At 33.4% G+C, this 19,946-nt stretch overlaps 1 protein-coding gene across 2 annotated transcripts in view; it reads right to left on the bottom strand.

Annotated features, from left to right (window-relative positions):
• LOC146995544 (uncharacterized) overlaps nucleotides 1-19,946 on the bottom strand; it is a 328,926-nt gene that overhangs the window by 276,483 nt on the left and 32,497 nt on the right. For both annotated transcript variants that reach the window (XM_085824320.1, XM_085824321.1), the window contains exon 3: nucleotides 16,902-16,964. The gene's annotated coding sequence lies outside the window, so the exon portion shown is untranslated. The remainder of the gene's footprint in view (nucleotides 1-16,901; nucleotides 16,965-19,946) is intronic.

The raw sequence follows: 19,946 nt of genomic DNA on the forward strand, positions 1-19,946 counted from the left end.
CGTTTCTATTATAAAATGAAGGCGTCGAAACGGATTCATTTTTTTTTCTTTGTCTGTATTGCCATATCTATTTTAAGATGTATTGTATTATGTAAAAATATTTGGTAATTGTAAAAGTATTATAATAAATTAAAGAAATATCAAAACTGCTAAAATTCTAGGCAACCCCCTGCTGCAAGTCCAGCGACTCCAGTTTAAGAAACCCTGGTATAGACAGACAACCCGGCGAAATTACGCCCTAATTGAGATACAGACATAAAACTTATATCAAAATGATGGGGCATGCATTTGCAGTTGAAAGCAGCAAAACGCATCAAAATGGATCATTAACTTTCGAGTCGTGTGATTTTGATGCGGCTTGCTGCTTTCAAAAGCATTTTCCTACAACTTGCATCCTATTTGAGATGCAGATATAAAATTTGTGGAGCATGAAATTGCTACTGAATGCAGGAAACCGCATCAAAATCGGACAATCGGTTCCCGTGTAAAACAGATTTTAAAAAACTGTAATTCTTAGAGATGCATCAAATTTCATTGCCATGAAAAATATATTTCGTCCTCTGGACCCTGAAAACGATACTAATTATGTCCAGAATGCAGTTAACACTGTAAATCAACGAAGCACTTCAAGTCAAAATTTACCTACACCACCACAACCAAAAGTTGTTCCTCCAGTCAAAAATTCTACAATGATATAACCAGGGCAAACAAGTCCACAATACCAATTTTAAATCATATCAAATCCGAAGAACACAGGAAAAGGCCTAAAACCATCCTCAGAGACATACAATAAAGGTTTTTGATAAACGTTTAATTACTGTAAACGCCCTTATTTTTGCAGGCCGTAATTTTCACAAAAATGAATATATCGGTGATTTCGCGAGTTGAAAATTTCACGAATTTTATATGAACAGAACAGAAAGTTGAAAAATTTTAAAAGTACTTAAGTAAAGTTGGGGGGGAAAAAAAAGTATTTCGCAAAGCTTTGATTTTTGCGATTACGACGGGCTCACGAAAATAAGGGCCTTTACACCAGTTTAAAAAAGACCCAAAAAACTAATTAATTATTCTTTAACTAATTATTGTAATATACCTAATTGCCTAGCTTAGCACCAAAAATTGGGAAAATTAAAATTTTTATTCCTATCGCATCACTAATTAATATTGAAGCAGGCTTAATTTAATTTGTCCATCATGTCCTCTAGCCCCTCATTCACTCAGCCATCCCTTTAAATTAGTATGGATTGAAGACAAGAAAGAATTTCAACCAATCACAAAAAATGCTGGTGGAAAAAATTGAAATAAGTGAGAGATGGAGCGCTTAACGAGGATCCTTAAGCGCTCCATCTCTCACTTTGTAATCACAGTTCAACAGCTTTCGGCCATGAAGGCGGTAGCTATCATAATCATACCACACACTCTACAACCAATCACGTTCGTCTCGATCTAGTTACTCAACCGTAAACCACAGAAGGATTTTTCGCCGATTTAATGGCTATATCCAAACTAAACAATAAAATTATCATAGGTAGAGACTTTAACTCACACCACAAAAATCGGAACTGCAGAAATGATAATTCAAATGGTCACATTGTTAATCAATTTGCCTCAACGGCCAACTTTACTGTTGTAGCTCCCTCCTACCCAACATGCTATAGATCTGCAAGCATTATTGAATTTTTCCTGCTAAAAAATATTTATCAACCATCAAGGATAGAAAGATTACGTGAACTATTCTCTGATTATAACCCTGTTTTAATGGAGGTGAATATCAGTAGCTATAGTACATCACACAAAAGAGCCTTTATTATGAACTGGGTAGCTCTAAACAACACTCAGTACCCGTTACCCGCGATACACAGTGAAGACGAGTTAGACGCAGTTATCGAAGATTTTACTAGCACACTTAACCGTGCTCTGAAAAATAGCAAGGCGGTCCCGTTGACTGGTAGGGCCAGAGATCCTGCTATTAGAGAACTTTTAGCTAACAGAAAGAGAGCTAGAAAAATATGGCAGAGGACCAGATGCCCAGAAGTTAAGAGAATTTTAAATCGGCTGAATCAGGAAGTCAGTACACGCACAAAACAAATGGTCTAGATATTTAGAATCACTCTCTACTGATGATCATGTATATGGAAAGCTGCTTCTAGATATAATAGATGCTACACAAATATTCTGCCCCTTAATGGCCCCTCTGGGATCACATACACAGAAACTGAGAAAGCTGAGTCACTAGCTGATCACTACGCTACTCAGTTTTACATTAACATCTCACACCCAGACACAGAACGCACAGTTAGTTACACTAACAATTTATACTTTTCATAACCAAAAACAGACAACATCCGTCTTGCTAAACCTTCGGAAGTTAACACCGCCACCTCCATACCTGTCCCTTTCAATGATGTTCGATCGATTATTGCGGCTTCCCCGCTCTCTCCAGATGAGTATGCGATGAGAATCGCTACTCAGACTGAATCTGCTCTCATCTGTAAAGAGTACTCGTCCCCATTCATTGTCTCTCCAATTCCGGTGTTCCCGGCACCACAGAGAACGCCTTCTCCGATGGGCAGGCGTTAGAGGTACACACCGTACAGGGCGTCGTGCAAACAGACCACCACCCTGCAGTCTTCTGGCCACGGTAAAACGCGATATCTGTCGTCCAGTCGCCTGCGTCGTGTGTCTAGCGATTTCTCCCGCTGTCTGCCGCCTGTTTCTTCTGGCCTGTAAGGCAATATACCGGTCATCTGCAGGTGTGGTTCCTCGTGAACGACCACTACTAAACCCCCGGATAGCTGTTCCTGTAGTTTTAAATTGTCTCCAAAGTCGTGAAACGATGCTGTGAGCAATTCCGATCTCTGCAGCCACACTTGTCACACGGCGGCCTTCCTCCAACTTCCCAATGACCTCGGGTAAAAGCATCCAGATGTCATCTAACAGATTGATTATTCGCCATTTCTCGCCGAGGCTGCAACTCAGTGTGATTTTAACTGCTATACGGTGTGCAATCTCTTTGCCAGAAATACTGATCTTTCACCGAGAACATGCTTTATACAACTCAGACACTCCCCCATTATGTCTACCTGCATATCTGCGCAAGTGCTACCGTAGATCACCTTACTTAATCTCGGGATTGGTCTTTCTGTCCGCTCTGCCTCTTCGTTCAGCTGATATGCTAATTTTTCGACTTCGTCCTTAATTTTTGCACACCAGTGTATTTCACGTGCTATACACAGGATAAGGTACAACCCAGGAACCTGGAAATGATGTGTGTCTTTGTACCCTTCTAAAGGAGTATGGATTGAAAACAGCCTAGGCCTTCCCCGTAGCACACTGTAAATCACACTTCACCCAATAGGATTACTCCTCTGCCAGCCAACAGAAGTTCAACAAGCTCCCGCCTACCACCTGACTACTGAACCATTCAGCCTTGAATACTCGAGGAGAGGGGGAAGAAAAAAGAAGAAAAGGGCTTTTTCTTCTCTCTCCGCCCCCGATTGCCTCTGCTGCTCACACTCCAACTAGCTCTAGGTTTTAACTTCAAAACTCATCATCTTATATTTCCTGCAAACTCTGCCATTACTACTGATTATAATGTCACAATTGCTTTCATTTCATTTCACTGCCATAACTGCTCTTCGAATTTTTATTTTTACGAACTTCAGCAACATTATTTCTTTAACATTCGTAAAAGTATTAACTTACTACACTGGGATAAGGCTATGCCCAGGAACCCACTACAACTGAACATTAGTTCATCGAGGAAGGGCATACTCTAAATGAAGCTGCAGATGTCCAAATAAAAAAGGAAAAGAAAACCTATTCACAATAAATTGTTTCAACAAAGGAAACGATTGTGTGATTTTAGATGACAGTCGGAGAGTATTAGTATCAAATATTTTATTTCATCATACCACCAACAAATATTTTCTTTTGTTTCAGAAGCCCATCAAAAACTTACATGACAGCAAATGCAAATCTAGTATAAATAACGTTTATGTTGCTAAAATAAATTCTGATTTCCAAAGATGGCCTGTTTCTCGCATTGTTGGTAAATCATGGTTGATGGGCATTAAGAATGGTCTTTCCTCTAATTCACTGGACACACACAAATTAGCAGCACGTTGGTGTTAATTCTTTTTAATTCTGTATTAAAATATACAACTTTAAACTTAGTTGACATATGCGGCATTTGAAGTGCAAATAATAAAAATTTTTCTTAAATACTATGCTTTGTTGCTTATCTTTTAGAAATTTAAAGACCTGGAATTCTGCAATTCTGAGTAAAAAATGAAAATAAAAAACAATTAACACCAACAAAAACTTGTGGTAACATGACAGACAAATTATTACAAATACTACAAAAGATCATGCCTTTTCATTTTATTTAACCATATGTTAAAGCAGTATTCTTTATTAGACCTGGAAAAGTTAGAAACAGGAATATATTTTACTACAAAAACTACACGACAATTTTGAAATTAGAAGCTTTTCTGTATGAATTCCACTCTAAAACAATGCAAGTGCAGTCTTGACGATAAGAAAGTCAAATTTATTGAAATTTAAATTTGTATTTCCATTTTAATTTTCATTTTCCTAAAAACATTTGTCAACTTTGCAGGATTTCATCTTCAAGTATATATGTACAGACATTTAAAGTTCTGATGTATTAACATCTCGTGGAAATACACCTATCCCTCGATTTATACAGTACTTACCTGTTTTACATGATTTCAGTTTTACACAGTTTAAAAATTAACAGATTTCAAAAACTTAGTAAAATAGTATTTGCTGCATAAATGCAAATACATACATTTGAAGTCATTTTTTAATCTCATTTCTTTGGTAACACTGGTGGCAACAACAAGGATGGGGATTCCCCGTGTTAGGGGAATCTCAATAGTATGTATATGTATTTCATAACAGTAAAATTTTAAATTATATGGTTCACGCGAACTAATGCAGTATCAGTATTTTAGCAGCAAGGATTACATCATTTTTATCTACATATCTGAATGTTTACTAGCAAGTTTTCAACATTTATAGTTTTTGTGGCATTTTTTATAATTTATGTAAATTTTTTAAAGTATTATAATGCCAAAACGATTTTTAAAAAAAAATCAAAAATGAAATTAGAAGCAAAAATTAAAATATTAGATCATCTATGTAATAGAGAAGGAGTAACAAATGTTGCTAAATTTTACTCCATGAACGAAGCCACAATAAGGACAATTAAAAAAAAAAAATGAAGACTCTACTAGAAAAAGAATTAGATATGGGTAGAAGACGAAAATTTAAAATGGATTCCAATTGATACTGATGCTATTAGAAACAAGGCTTTAAAAATTTATAAAGCACTTAAGAATCGGTCACTATCGACTTTGTCAGATGAAAAAAAGGTATCTTTTTCCACAAGTCATGGTTGGTTTGAGAGATTTAATAATATTTAAACAAAGGCATTCTTTACATAATCTAAGATTGAAAGGAGAAAGTGCATCTGCTGATTCGAATGTAACAACAATATCCAGCAAAATTTGCTGAAATCAATTGCCACGATCTCCTACATTTCTGATCAGATCTTCAATGCTGACGTGTCTACGTTGTTCTGAAAAAAAAAAAAAAAAATACAGTCAAAAGTCGTTAATCCGGACTCGTCGGGACTTCGGCGATTCCGGATTATCGATTTTTCCGGATTATAGATCATCAGTTTAAATCTCGTAAGATGGCATGCAGAAATTCTAAAATTAAAAATATGAAACCGTAATTTATGAAATAAAGAACAATTATGATCTAAAGGGTATCAAAATTTACAAAAAAAAAAAGCTTAATATTTATTTGTTTACTTTATTAAACATTTCTTTCAATGTAAGTTGTTTAAGTTGCTTCATTTTATGTGATACTAATACTTTCTCTTTAATTCTATAAACAGACATAATTTCTTTTCAGTTAAAGAGTTCTGCTGTTCAAGTCCCGTTAATTGCTGTGCCGAGAATACCGACTAACTGGTCAATGGAAATTTTTTCGTTTTCACTAACCTCTCTGTCACATTCTTCATGTCTTTATCCATTTTTTTCAGCAATTTCACTTTTTGTTTGTTGGACATTGAAACATACTTTCGTTTTGTAGATCCTTTGGAAGTTCCAGCATCGGAAATTCTATTTGACATAATCGAAAGTTCAAGTTTACTTTTATAAAATTGCTCTTACAGTCTGCAAAAAATAATAAGCGGGATCCTATTCGAAGATTAAGGAACAACGCAATCATTAACATTAACTGAAATAGATAATTAGATAATTTTAGCCTACACCGTCCGTTATACATTAAACGCGCAGGCGAAAACGTATTCTGCGCTTGCTCACACGCATATGCGCAGTAGTCAAGTTCTTACGCGCTCGCGTAAAACGCCTGTGCGCATGTGCTAACGCGGCACATGCGCAGAAAGTTTTTAGCTTTGAGGTCCGGATTATAGATCATTCCGGATTATAGGTGTCCGAATTAACGACTTTTGACTGTACCTTGCAAATCAGCTAGTGGTCATAAGGTAGTGAAAAGTCATACAATTTTTTTCTGTTGCAATGCTTCAGGCAATTATATAATGAAACCATTGGTTATTAACAAATCAAAAACACCATGTTCATTTAAAGGAACAAATATAAATAACCTTCCCTTTTATTGGATGCCTAACAGGAAAGCACGGGTCACTGCCATAAGGTTCAATGAATGATTTCTTACCATGTTTGTCCCAGATGTCAAAAATTATTTAGGTAAAAAAGGATTGCCTTTTAAGACTCTTCTTTTAATAGATAATGCACCTGGTCATCTTCAAAATTTACAACACAAAAAAGTAGAAATAGTCTTTTTGCCCAAAAAATACAACTTCTTTATTACAGCCATTGAATCAAGTAATATTTTCTGGCTTTTACAACATTGTGTATATCAAACAAACCTTTAGGTATATTTTAGAAAAAATGGAGAATAATGAATCTTACTCTTATGGATGCTTGGAAGAAATTTACAATCTTAGATTGTGTTGGACTGTCATATACTCAGATTAAACAATCAATGCTCAACGCATGCTGGAAAGCAATACGTTGGATGTTGCTAAAGATGAGAATGATAGATTACCATTAGAGTGTGAATATTCTCAGATCACTAAATTGGCTCAAACTGTAGTAGGAGAAGGTTTTGAGGATTTAGCTCAAGCATATATTAAAGGAATAATGGTTGATGAAGAACTAAATGAGGATGAGTTAGTTAACATGATTCATGAAACAAATAAACATGATGAAGACCAATCTGAACCAGCTGCATTCACAGCTAAAGTCATCAGTGTAGGACTTGAATTGGGAAGAAAATTAGGTAATCATTTTTTACAATATGACACAAATGTCGAATGAAATCTCCGATTCCAAGGGGAGCTTAGTAAGTGTTTAAATCTATATACGGATGTTTAAAAAGATTTAGGGGGACAAAAAAACAACAGGCAATTGTTAATTATGGATTTCATCATGAAGTCTAGTCGATGTGAGATCTCCCCTAATTTATCATCTATTGAAGCAGAATCGTATCACGAATACTCAAGTGATGAAAGAGACATCATACCAATCAAGAAGAAAAAACTAATAATTCATGAAAGTGATGTCAGTCCAAAATCAACTCTAAATATGAGAATATTTGTAGAAATTTCCTGTTCTTTCAATTCGAGCCACAATTTTTCATAAATGCTACATACTTTCATTACATTATCAGGTTGCATACTTCTGATGTCTGTGTAATTTATTTAATTGATGATGTAATTTATTTAATTGATAACTAAATATACTCGATTATGTTTTCACAAGGCTTGCTAATGTTTTTTTAAATAACACGAAAATAATCATGCAATGCAATAAAAATAGAACATCATTTTCCTGCCTCAGAATATACTACTAATAACAGGTTGTTTAAAGAGCAAAATATACAAAATTTAAATTAAATAATTATTTCCTTTTACTCAGTTGAATATACATTTAATTCATAAACATGTATATGCAGATAAAATTAGCTATGTCAATAAAGTTCTGCAAAGAATAATGAACGTGATCCTATTAGTTAAGTGTTGCAACTTTATTTCATATGAAATATTTTCTATATAGTCATTCCTTAAAAGTAGTCTCTGAATAATTAAACCAATTAAATTTGTTTCTAAATGTACTTGGGTTAATTGATAAAAGCAAGGCTTTTTTTTTAAATGGCAAGCTGATTTTTAATTGATTTCATACTTAGATACATCATTATACATACATTAATAAAATAAATAAAATTCTAATTATGTTAGGGCAGTTTCCATTTTGCTGGTGTTTACTAAAGAAAATTTTACAGATAGCATTTTTAACAAAAACGCTGTTTATGATCATTTAAGATTTAAAAATAAATAAATAAATAAATAAAGAGAGAGAGAGATTATTTTGTAAGTATTCATCAAGAATATTTCTTCCAATTTATGTTTTCGAAGAAACGCCTTTATTACACCAAAGTAAAAAAAAATTATCCCTCTACCAAAACTTAAATCTGTATCGATTAAAAAAGAACAGTAATGCGTATTTAATAAGAACACAGGAATAAATTGTATTAAAACTCAAATCTATTTGTAAATTGTTCTTCTCTAAACTTATGCTTTGAACCTGAAATATTTTGAATGAAATAGTGCTTTTTTATTTATTTTAAGACTTGATCTATTTTAAATTTACCTAAAATACCTAAAATAATTATTTTAGCTTTTCAAGAGTTTCTTTTACATTGCTGAATTTGATGAAGGTGTACAAACGGTGCCAAATTCTTGGTTTTGGGCTGATATGGATAAATGACATATGTAATATGAAAAAATGAATCAAACTGAACAAAATGATTGCATCACATCAAGCCCCAGATTATTGAGAACTTTGGCAATTTCACCGGGTTCTCTAAATTTTTGCATCGACAAGTATGATATTTTCTATAATTATGTGTTCTTGTTGCTCATTTTTCTCACTGTATAATTTAGAAAGCTGAATAGAACATGGAAAATGCTGTTATGAATGACATCAGTACCAAAATATTTTTAAAATATAGTAACATCTCCATTTTTAGTACTTTTATCCATAAATTATTAGTACGAGTTGGTAGTTTGGTTTTTGAATCTTAACATTATTTTAATTACCAGACTAGTTGTTTAAAAATAGGAATGCATGTATTAAAAAATTCAAAAATTAACAATCATATCAGGATATAATATATATTTGCTTTAACATTTAACTGCATTTTTTTTATACAAATTTGATGCTCTCAAAATCTATTCGGTCACCTTAATTTTGCAGTGGAAAAATAATGAAATAGTATAATCCTACAATTCGAAACCATAAAAATTCTATTTGATTTATTTATTGAATAAATTGTTGCAAAATATCTGAAATTTGCAGAATTTTATAAAATAATGTAGCCATGACTGTTAATTTAATTTTACATCAAATATTTCGATAATTATACATGAGCAAATAAATGCTGCTAGAACATTTAGATGTTTAATCTAACATTAAACGATTATTTAATTCATTCTTTTTGCTTTATGTTAAATTATTGTTTATGAGTGATAACGGAAATTTAAAATTTTCAGTGAAAAAGGCATAGAAAAGTTAAAGTTGGCTATGAAGTTTTCAGACATCGAAAAGTGCAGAATTTGGTGCAGAAACAACACACACACAAAAAAAAAAAAAAAAAAAAAAAACACCAGCGATTTAAATTCTCCGATTCTTCAGATGAGTAAAAAAAGTAAACAAGTAAAAAACAGTAAAAAAGTACTATAGTAAAAAAGCTAGCAGAGCTGTGCTTGCCATTGCTACCAGAGTGCACACAAGGAAAATATTTTCAACCAGAATTTTCTGCATCTGTTTTAGCTAGTCCTCACTGCAAATCTGAGGACTAATACTCCAAAAGCAGGCTCATCAGAAAGACCCAATAAAGGTTTCGTACTGTTGCATTCCTGTACAGGTTCATGCAATTTGGAGTGATTAACGATGACACTTAATAAACACACAATGTATTTGCCAGTATTATTCAGGACATCTCCAAAAACATGTTTACAGTCGTCCAAAAACTGCGACAAGCACATTGAAACAATCAGCAACAGAGCCTTTAGGCTGTAACAGTGAAGACAGCTTCACAGCAAAGTGCTAGAGTACAGCTCCCGACTAGGTTCAGTCTTCTCAGAACTCGACGTACTGTCGAGATTCTCGACGCTACAACTCGCGATGCACTCCACAATAAGCACTAGAATACAGCTTCTGACTCAGTTCAATCGTTCTTGGAGCTCAACACACTCCAAGATAAGACTCGATGATGCACTAACTCGCGATACATTAAGAGACTCTCTCTACGCACTCCCCAATCAACTCAATACTAGACTGAAAATCAACTCGATAGACTCGAGATACTACTGCTACTCCGCATACAGGCAGGGTTTATATAGCTTTTAGCATGCATTCGAGAACATTCTAAGTCAAACCAGTAAGAACTCGTTCTAAATGGTTCTCCATCCGTCTACGGCATATTGCCAATTTCGCTGAAAGATGTTGCCAAATGGGTGATTTCTCGCCAAATCTAGCAAATCCTAAACCTGTTTTGTGGGAAATCTATCTTACCGCAGCTGGAAATTTTTTAACAGTAACTTTCTGAATTTGCCAATAGTCAATTTTTTAAAAGTGTTCTGTTTTCAGGTTTTTAGAATAATTATGTAATAAAGACACAATAACACGCCGAATAAATACTAATTCAGAAGTCAAACAACAAAAATCAGCGTTATATTTACAAAATTTTCACAGTGACTGTTTACTGTGAAAATTTTGTAAATATAACGCTGATTTTTGTTGTTTGACTTCTGAATTAAATATGCAATACCCTGACCTTTTCTCTTCCGCAGAACTTCAACATCTAATCTTAAAAAATTTAAATTCTTTATCTAGATTACAAATATTGCAAGAAAAGGTGGAGTTGCTGAAAACTCCTAACTGTGCAATCAACCGAAAAATTCAGAATTAAATATATTCCAATTAAAAACTGAATTAGAACTTCAATTTTTAGAGAGAATGTTTCTCAACAACATAGCTCCTGTGGTATTGTAAAATAATATTTTACATTAATCCTAATAGTTTTTTTTTATTTTATTTTGTTTACTTTTTGCACACATTTTCATTTTATAAAGTAATTTCTGTTACGTTTTTGCTTAAATGAAATTTTCTATTTCAGTATTATCTTATTTTCTTTATATAAAAACTAACTGCATAAAATGTACTAAAATACAAATATGGAACTCAAAGCAATGAAAACGTTATGATTTTATAAATAAGTTTCCATTACATTTGCATTTTATTTTGAGGAAAGTTAGATTTCTTGAGTGTTCTGTGAAGTTGAAATAATTTTCTTAAATGATAGAATAAGAAATCTTGTTGGTTATGCATTTATAGATTAAAGTCAATTTTTATTTATATATTTATTTATTTAGGTCAATGAATTGAAACATATTAATGTTAAAGGAGACTAACGTAAACATATTAATAGTAATCGTAACAAATATTTTGAAGTGATGTCGGACACGCTAGCCGAAGAGTACAGTTGGGTAAGTGAAAAAAAAAAGGGGGGCATTTAAATCCCTGAAGTTATCATAGGTTATTTTACATAAGTCAACATTTATAAATATATTTTTATGTACATCATCATTTACAAAATATCTTGATAACTTACATTACGTATAATATGAAATCTGCCAAATTAAGTCACACCCAGCACCCGTAGCTCTCAGCCTGAGTCAAATCTTAATTATTCAAAAAATCGAATAAAATAAGACCAGACTTCCATGAATAGTGCATAGTGCTACTAAATGCATATGTGACCATCCCAGAAGAAATAAAGCAGGTAGATATTAGCATCTGGAAAGATATCCCAATGCATGAAGGAAGAGTAATATATTTAGTGTATGAACCTGTTATGTCAAGAAGACTTTAAATGAATTAGAAGACAACATAAAATAGCAGTTTTATCTGATCGCAAATGTTTAAAATGTTATTTAAAATGTCTAACTTTTTTTTATTCTTAAAATGATGTTTAATCCTCATTTGTTCTGCTATTTAATTTTTATGATGTATTGTTACTTAGTTTGTTATCTATCCACTTGTCAGTAATTGAGCTGAATTAAGTAAAGCTTTGTTCTTTTACATTATATTTTACCGCTCGATCAGGCCGACTGCCGTACCAAAGCACTCGGGTTCGAATCTCGGAAAAGGTTCGGGGGTTGTAAATGCATAGTGTCTGTGCATCATGGGGGCACCCAAAATATGCTGCAAGCCGAAAAGTTCTTTCAAGAAGCTGATCGTAGGGAAAGAGAACTTGAAAATCCTTGGACTCGTCCTCCGTGTGATAGTTGCATCGCAAAAATGTTATGGTTTTTAATTAATTGACTTTCTGTTTAAATATGCAGTAATTATAATTAAAAATTCACAAGTAAATTTTCCATTTAATGTATTTTTTAGAGATAGTGCAAACTCATCTCCCTGCAACAATTGAAAAGAAAGGTGCTACTATAACAGTTAATCTCAAAAAGGTTGGTGGGTGGTAAATGTATAGTGTCTGTGCAGCATGGGGGCACCCAAAATATGCTGCAACAAAGTTGCTACTACACTCATGTCCATAAATTAAGGATAATTCGGAGTCACGCGGAAATCGAACTCTAAAATATACTAAAATATCACCTGTAACATCACAACACACATCTTCAAGAATCATATGCAAATTTTAGGAAGTAACCAGATGACACCGATGGTACTTCACAATGACGAGAATGTAAGAAAGTGATATATAACGAATACAGGCAAAGAAGTAAAATTGTTCGCAGGCACTTTATAAGCATTTCAGTGCAATAACCAAATAGTTCGCAGGGGCTTTATAAGCATTTCAGTGCAATAACCGACAAAGGACGCATTTGGATGATTTTTTACGTGGTAGAATTATCGGCCGTCTGGAATGTGGGCATACCCAACTGGAAGTATCAGACAAACTTGGAATTGCCCAGAGTGTCATCTCCAGCCTTTGGCAACGATTCCCAGATGATGGTAATGTGAGTAGACGTTACAGCACAGGTCGCCCCAGAGTTACAGCGCCGAATAAGGACCGGTATTTGGCAGTTACTGCCAAAACAAACAGGTGGAGCACAGCCTGAGACCTGCCTCGTCAGCTCTCTTCAGCCACTGGTACGACAATTTCAAGGCAGACCGTGTACAGACGCTTAGGGCAGATTGGTTTATATGTTCGTAGACCTGTCAGATGCGTTCCACTTACTGCAACTCACTGTCGCCTGCGGTTAGCCTGGAGTAGAGAGCATGCACTGTGGACACCGCAACAGTGGGCTTGTGTGATGTTTTCCGACGAGTTCAGGTTTAGCTTGCAGTCTGATTCTCGCCGGACTTTCATATGGAGAGCTCCAGGTATTCGTTACCACCAAGAAAGCATCATTGAACGACACCGTTACAGTGGTGTAGGAGTGCTCGTTTGGGGTGGAATTATTCTGGGTTCCAGAACTGACCTTCATGTTCAAATTGGAATCATGACAAGCCATATCTATCGGGACGTCATTCTGGAACAACATGTACATTTGTTTCGGGGTGCCATGGGCACACAATTTGTTTATGGATGACAACGCCAGTCCTCACCGTGCAAATATCGTAAGCGAATGCCTTCAATCGGAGGATATCACCCGTACAGACTGGCCAGCATTCTCACCAGACTTGAACCAGTAGAACACGTGTGGGACATGCTTGGCCGACGAGTTGCAGCCCGTCAACCTCCTTCTACATGTCTACCGGAACTTCGGAGAGCATTGCTTTTTGAGTGATGTAATATCCCCCAAGATCAGATCGATAATTTGATACTCAGATGCCTAGGCGTTGTACGGACTGTATTGCATCGTCTGGGAGACATACAATGTATTAACAATCAAACCAACCATGTAATATTGTTTTTTTGTAAATAAGTTTTTTTTTTTTTTTTTTTTTTTTTTTTGGTAATTTGCTCCAGGGAGAAAAAAAATCGCTAATTTTTTTAATAATATCAAACATATAGCATCTGTTTTTGCTCTTTACCTTTTGTTTAATAAATAAGCTTTACAAATAAGTCAAATTTGTTTTGCTTCTAACTTTTCCTTTGCCTGATTTTGCATTATCCTTAATTTATGGACAAGAGTGTATAACAGCGAGTACTTTTGTGTACAGAAGCTGTCTTGAAAGCTTAGAATCTAAAATTTTAAGTTTGTATTTGTTTTTACTGAATTGTAAGTATTATAAATTCATATGTTTGGAAGCGTCCGAGTTTCAAAAATAATAAAAGTATAAATGATAAATAATAAAGCTTCAAAATAGTAAATCAAACAATCATCAAAATGTTTAGTACCTATTTAAAAATTTGGAGCTTTCTTTCAATTTTAAAGTAATTTAAAATTTAATAAATAGCTTTAAAACTCTTGCCAGTCACTGCTCATCTCAATGCATATAATAGCATTATAATTTTTTATAATAATAATGCATATTTTGTTTAATTTCATGAGGCTGAAGGAGACATTGTAAACTTATATTATGAATACGAGTCATATTTTGTAAAATTCGATGAAAGGCCATTCGAAAAACATGTATACATTGACAGAATTGCCGATATAAATAAAATATGTTATTAACAATATTAACTTCTTATTAATTAAGAAAAGGCTGCATTAAATATATTAAAAGAATCTTTTAAAATTTTTGCAGGAAATGAATTTAAGTTTCTCTTAAGTGAATGGATATTTTTATATCTTTATTACCGTATTTGCAGGCGCATAAGGCACATCCCCCTTTTTTTATACACATTTCATTATAATGAATTTACAGTATTTTAAATATAAATACAAAGTAATACTTTATACCCACAATTCATCTGGGGAAGAGCTTTTAATTTTCTTCATCAAAACCTAAACACTCATCACCATAGCTAAATGAAAAGTCACTTGAAACCTCTCCTAAATCAGCATTCGAGTCCTCATACAACAGATTGTCCTCTGTACCATCCAGTGTATTAATAATGCCACACTTCATAATGATTTAACCTCTGCCTCTGTTTTCACAGCATCCCAAGATGCTTTGACCCATTCACAAACTTTCCAAATGTTAGGCCTTCCCCTTCTTCTTGATGGTGTAACCTCAAAATTTGAAGCCTGCATCCAGCTTGCATGCTTTGTTACAGCAATTTCAACATTGTTTTTGAACCATAATTTGCCAACAAACTTAAGAAACACCAAACAGTTGAAATTTCCCACACTTAAAAGTCGTTCGCAAAAATTGCAGTTTTCATGCCAGATGCACATTTACTAAGCTCTCCGTAACTGTAATATTCCCACACATCGCAAGGAAACAAGAAAAAAATCACATAACTCCAAAAAAAGAGGAAATTTCCAGAAATTAATGCAATCAAAAACTGAGTATCGACATACAAGATGCACCTCCTTTTTTTCCCGACTTATTTTCAAAGAAAAAAAGTGCGTCTTATACACTAGAAAATTTGCTATTTAAAACTTTCTTACATTTATTGGAAAACAAATTGTTTTATATGCTTAATTTCATTCACATAACTATGCTCACTGTAGTTATTGGCTATACTAAATATTTGAATGAAGAAATGTAAGTTTTATTTGCACAAAAACTATTAGCATGTGTTTTATAGCAATACACGCAAGTACACAAAAGTGATACACAAAAACTATGAGCATATAGTTTTATAGCAATTTATGAGAGCAAAGTTTTACATAAAAATGTAAATGAATCATAAACGCATCTGTTATATAATTTCAATACAATGAGATATAACAATAATCACTGAGGAAATCTGATATGATTGTGATGACTATATTCAATAATTAAAAAATTCCAAAGATTCCAGTAAGATTTTAATAACTGGAAGAGTAACTTCTTACTGGATCAATAAAACGCTTTTCTGCTGTTATCAGTTTTACTGGAGGAGATGTCTGAAATACTGCTATTGCGACATTATACTGATTAAACTAATGTAACACTGTGCGACACCCACACAGATCTTTAAAGCAGCAATTCTCAACAGGTGGTACACAAGATAAAAAATAGGTGGTAGGCAAAGAAACAAAGTTCAAAAATTCTATGAAGAAAAAAAGAACAATTGTTAGAAAATTCCTGTGATTGCACTTCCACTGAAGATTTCATAAATAACAACTTTTGGCTACACCGAAAAAAAGAATTTAAAGGCATTTCAAATAAAGCTAAATTTTTATTGCCTTTTCGCACAACCTATTTGTGTGAACAAGGATTTTCTTCCATGTTTTATTTGAAAAATAAATACAGAATAAAATTAAAAGTGGATCACACTTAAAGCTAAGTGAAATAAGGCCAGACAAAGAAATTGATCTCTCTTAAACAGGCCCAAATTTTACACTAAATTTAAGTATATAACTTAAATTTTGATAATTAAAATGGTAACCAATTCTTAATTAATATTTTTTATGTGTGCCTATTTAATACAGATAGCCAATAGCTTGTGCAAATGGCAAAACATTTATTTTTTCTATTTATATTGAGAAACTGAATAAGTATTATAAAATGTACAATAATTATACTGGTTGTACTAAGGTTTTTAAATTTTTGTTTAGATGGTATGTGTTAGTCAAAAGGTTGAGAACCGCTGCTTTAAAGCAATTAAATTTATGTCACTTTGTGAAGTTATACAAAAGTCGCAGTGTGACATTAACATCATTATCGCAGCATGACTTTACTACCATACTCAAAGACAAAGAAGCAACAATAACAAAAAAAAGAAGCCAAGAGAAAAAATTGGTATCTTACCTCTCAGCCTCCACATCCACAGGGCCTGTTTGCTCACATCCTCTTCTTGGGCGCTTCGCATTCCTATAATAAACAAAAATAGGTACAATTTTATTACCGAGACCATAATAAACCACAGTGACAGTACATGCATAAAAGCACCAAACTTGGCACACACATCCATTTAAATCATAAATTGACATCACATAAATTTAGATACTTCTAAATGCAAGTGAATTATGACTGCACATAAATTTAGATAGCTCTAAATTTTAATTTACCACTGAAATACTGGTATACTTTTTAAACTTTTTAAAAGTGCATCGAATCTATCTATTTAGAAATTGCCAGAGATGAAAAATTTGCAATAAAATTTTGACAAAGAAAAGGCATCATTCATGATTGTGTGTGATTATGACAAAGCCTCAAGGGCTATCTGCCTGTGCCTTTGTGGAGCACTTTCTAAGGGAAACTGGCTTGTATACACGTTACACATGGGGAAAACCACGAAAACGCCCAGCCCGTTCCTGGGATTCGAACCTCGGACCGACTACCAGCGTTCGGTGACTCCACCGCTCGGCCGCTGGTGGGCCTCATTCGTGATAGAAAATTAGGCTTAAACTATAGTCCAAGAACCATGAAATGAAACCATTTCATCGATAACTCAACAACTAAATGGCACCTTTAATCTTCTAGGTGTATCTACGGATTATTTCGTATTGAAAGATGGCTTTCCAAATCACGACACGCAGAATATTCTTGTCAGATTTTGATAAATACGAAATGGTTTCGAATGAATGCGGCAACTGGCAGTAGGGAAATAGCAATCAATAGAGAAAGATGTTACAGCGCGAGGTTCATAAATAAAAACCTCGTATCCAGCCACACTATCTGCCGACCTGTAGGCGATTTTCGTGCCGAAACCGAAAAATACTAAGAAGCCTTCGACCGAAAGCTTTGTGTATGCAAAAAGTTTGTGAAACAAAATTTCTTCTATAAAATAAAATGCAATTTGCACTGAACCCATGAATTACTTTTAAAGAAATTAATATCACCTAATTTACAAATAATTTCTTTTAGCATGGAATAAATACTTAAACAGGTATCTTACAATTACATGAAATAACGTAATCTTTAAAGGCATTGATGTATACAATATAAATATTTGCTTGTTATTTTATGAAATAACAGTGTCTGGGAAGCCCACTCAAATATCCTGTAGAATTTTAACAAATTATTTTATAGGATACAAATATGCATCTGTTTTTTTATGAAATATGTGAAATTCATGCAAATAAAATTAAGGATTATGAAATTTATTTTAATATAAATAACTCTGCAAAAAGAAATATTCAGGAGACTTTATTCCCCTTATTTTCCTATTATTGTCATCATAAAAAAATAATAGCATTTATCTTAAAGATAATTAGCTTATTTAAAAAATACAATCTGTAAGCACTTTCTTTAACTCGATATAAGATCCATTTATTTTAAATACTTTTCTAAAACTTTTTATAAAAAATAAGAAAATAATGTAAGCACAAACCTTGTGGTTGAAAAGTTATGCAAACCTTGGGTTCAGTACCCCTCAAATAAATAATGAAAACAATCTCAGATTTTATAGGATAAAAATTAGGTCCAAACGGGCAATTTTTTTCATTTACAGACAATCATTAGATGTTTGGGCTAATGCTACTTTGGACTAAAAGTATTTAAAAGCTACAATTTCAGACAGACTGTCTTGCACACTTAAAATACAAATGTTTTATTAATTACACTGCTTGCCTTAAAAATATGTTTCTTAATCAAAAATTTGCTAAATTTTTATAAAACATAAACTAATACTTATAAAAGAGCCTGAGGCAATTTGTTACAATTAATTAAATTGTTCAACGTTGTTTAATTAATTGTTTAGGCGGTCAGAGCCGGAACAGCTAATGAAGTTTATGAGACTGTGATATTACTTTCGGTTTTGTGAAATGAAGAATTACATAGGATACTTTCAGATTGAAGTTCTGTAGAAACAAAAAAGTAAGTACCATCCCTCTTTCTGAAGCTCTTTATTTGTTTATTGACTTTTGGTAATTAAAAGGTCACTAAAGGAGATATCAGCGAAAAAACATACATTGAAAACAAAGTTAAAACAAAACGTTGCCCACAAAAATATCCAAAGAAGTGATTTGGAAGTGCTGAAGAATAAGTTTAAAGTGTTCGAGACAAAGATAAATTCCAATTTCGATTCTTTGTTCGGGTTATGTATTGAAGAAAGTGCAGTCAAAAGTCTTTAATCCGGACATCCATAATCCGGAATGATCTATAATCCGGACCTCAAAGCTACAAATTTTCCGCGCATGCGTTTACGCATATGCATAATACGTTTACGCATGCGCGTTTAATGTATAACGGACGGTATAAGCTAAGCTAAAATAATCTATTTCAGTTAATGTTGCAGATTGTGTTGTTCCTTAATCTTCTAATTGGATACGGCTTATTATTTTCTTTTAGACTATTAGAGCAATTTAATAAAAGTAAGTTGGAACTTTCGATTATGTCAAACACAATTTCCGATACTGGAGCTGCAAAGAATCTACAAAGGGAAAGCATGTTTCGATGTCCATCAAACAAAAAGTGGAATTGCTGCAAAAAATGGATAAAGGCATATCCTTTGTTTCTCTAACCATTCCAAAATCTGTTTATCAATTTCAAGCTGCTCTGCGGGGGGGGGGACGTCACGGCGTGCAATGAACTGGAAATTGATCTCTCAGCACTATCCTCATCTTCATGGCAGATGTTTTTATTTTAATCGGCTTATAATTCCTTATTAAATGTAGTATTTCATCTCGATTTGCTCCCTCTTTGATATGATTTAAATCAAATTCCTTGTCATTATAAATATCACAAGTACACATCAAATAGTTTTCTGGTTGCAATTTTCTAATTTCGACTATGCTTAATGTATGCTTTACGCATGTGCTTGTTGAAAGAAATGTTTAATAAAGTAAACAAATAAATATTAAGATTTTTTTGTAAATTTTGATACCCTTTAGATCATAATTGCTCTTTATT

The sequence above is a fragment of the Stegodyphus dumicola genome, chromosome 9 (genome assembly GCF_044657685.1).
Source record: "Stegodyphus dumicola isolate Sdum_Otavi_A_Nest chromosome 9, ASM4465768v1".
Classification (NCBI taxonomy): domain Eukaryota; kingdom Metazoa; phylum Arthropoda; class Arachnida; order Araneae; family Eresidae; genus Stegodyphus; species Stegodyphus dumicola.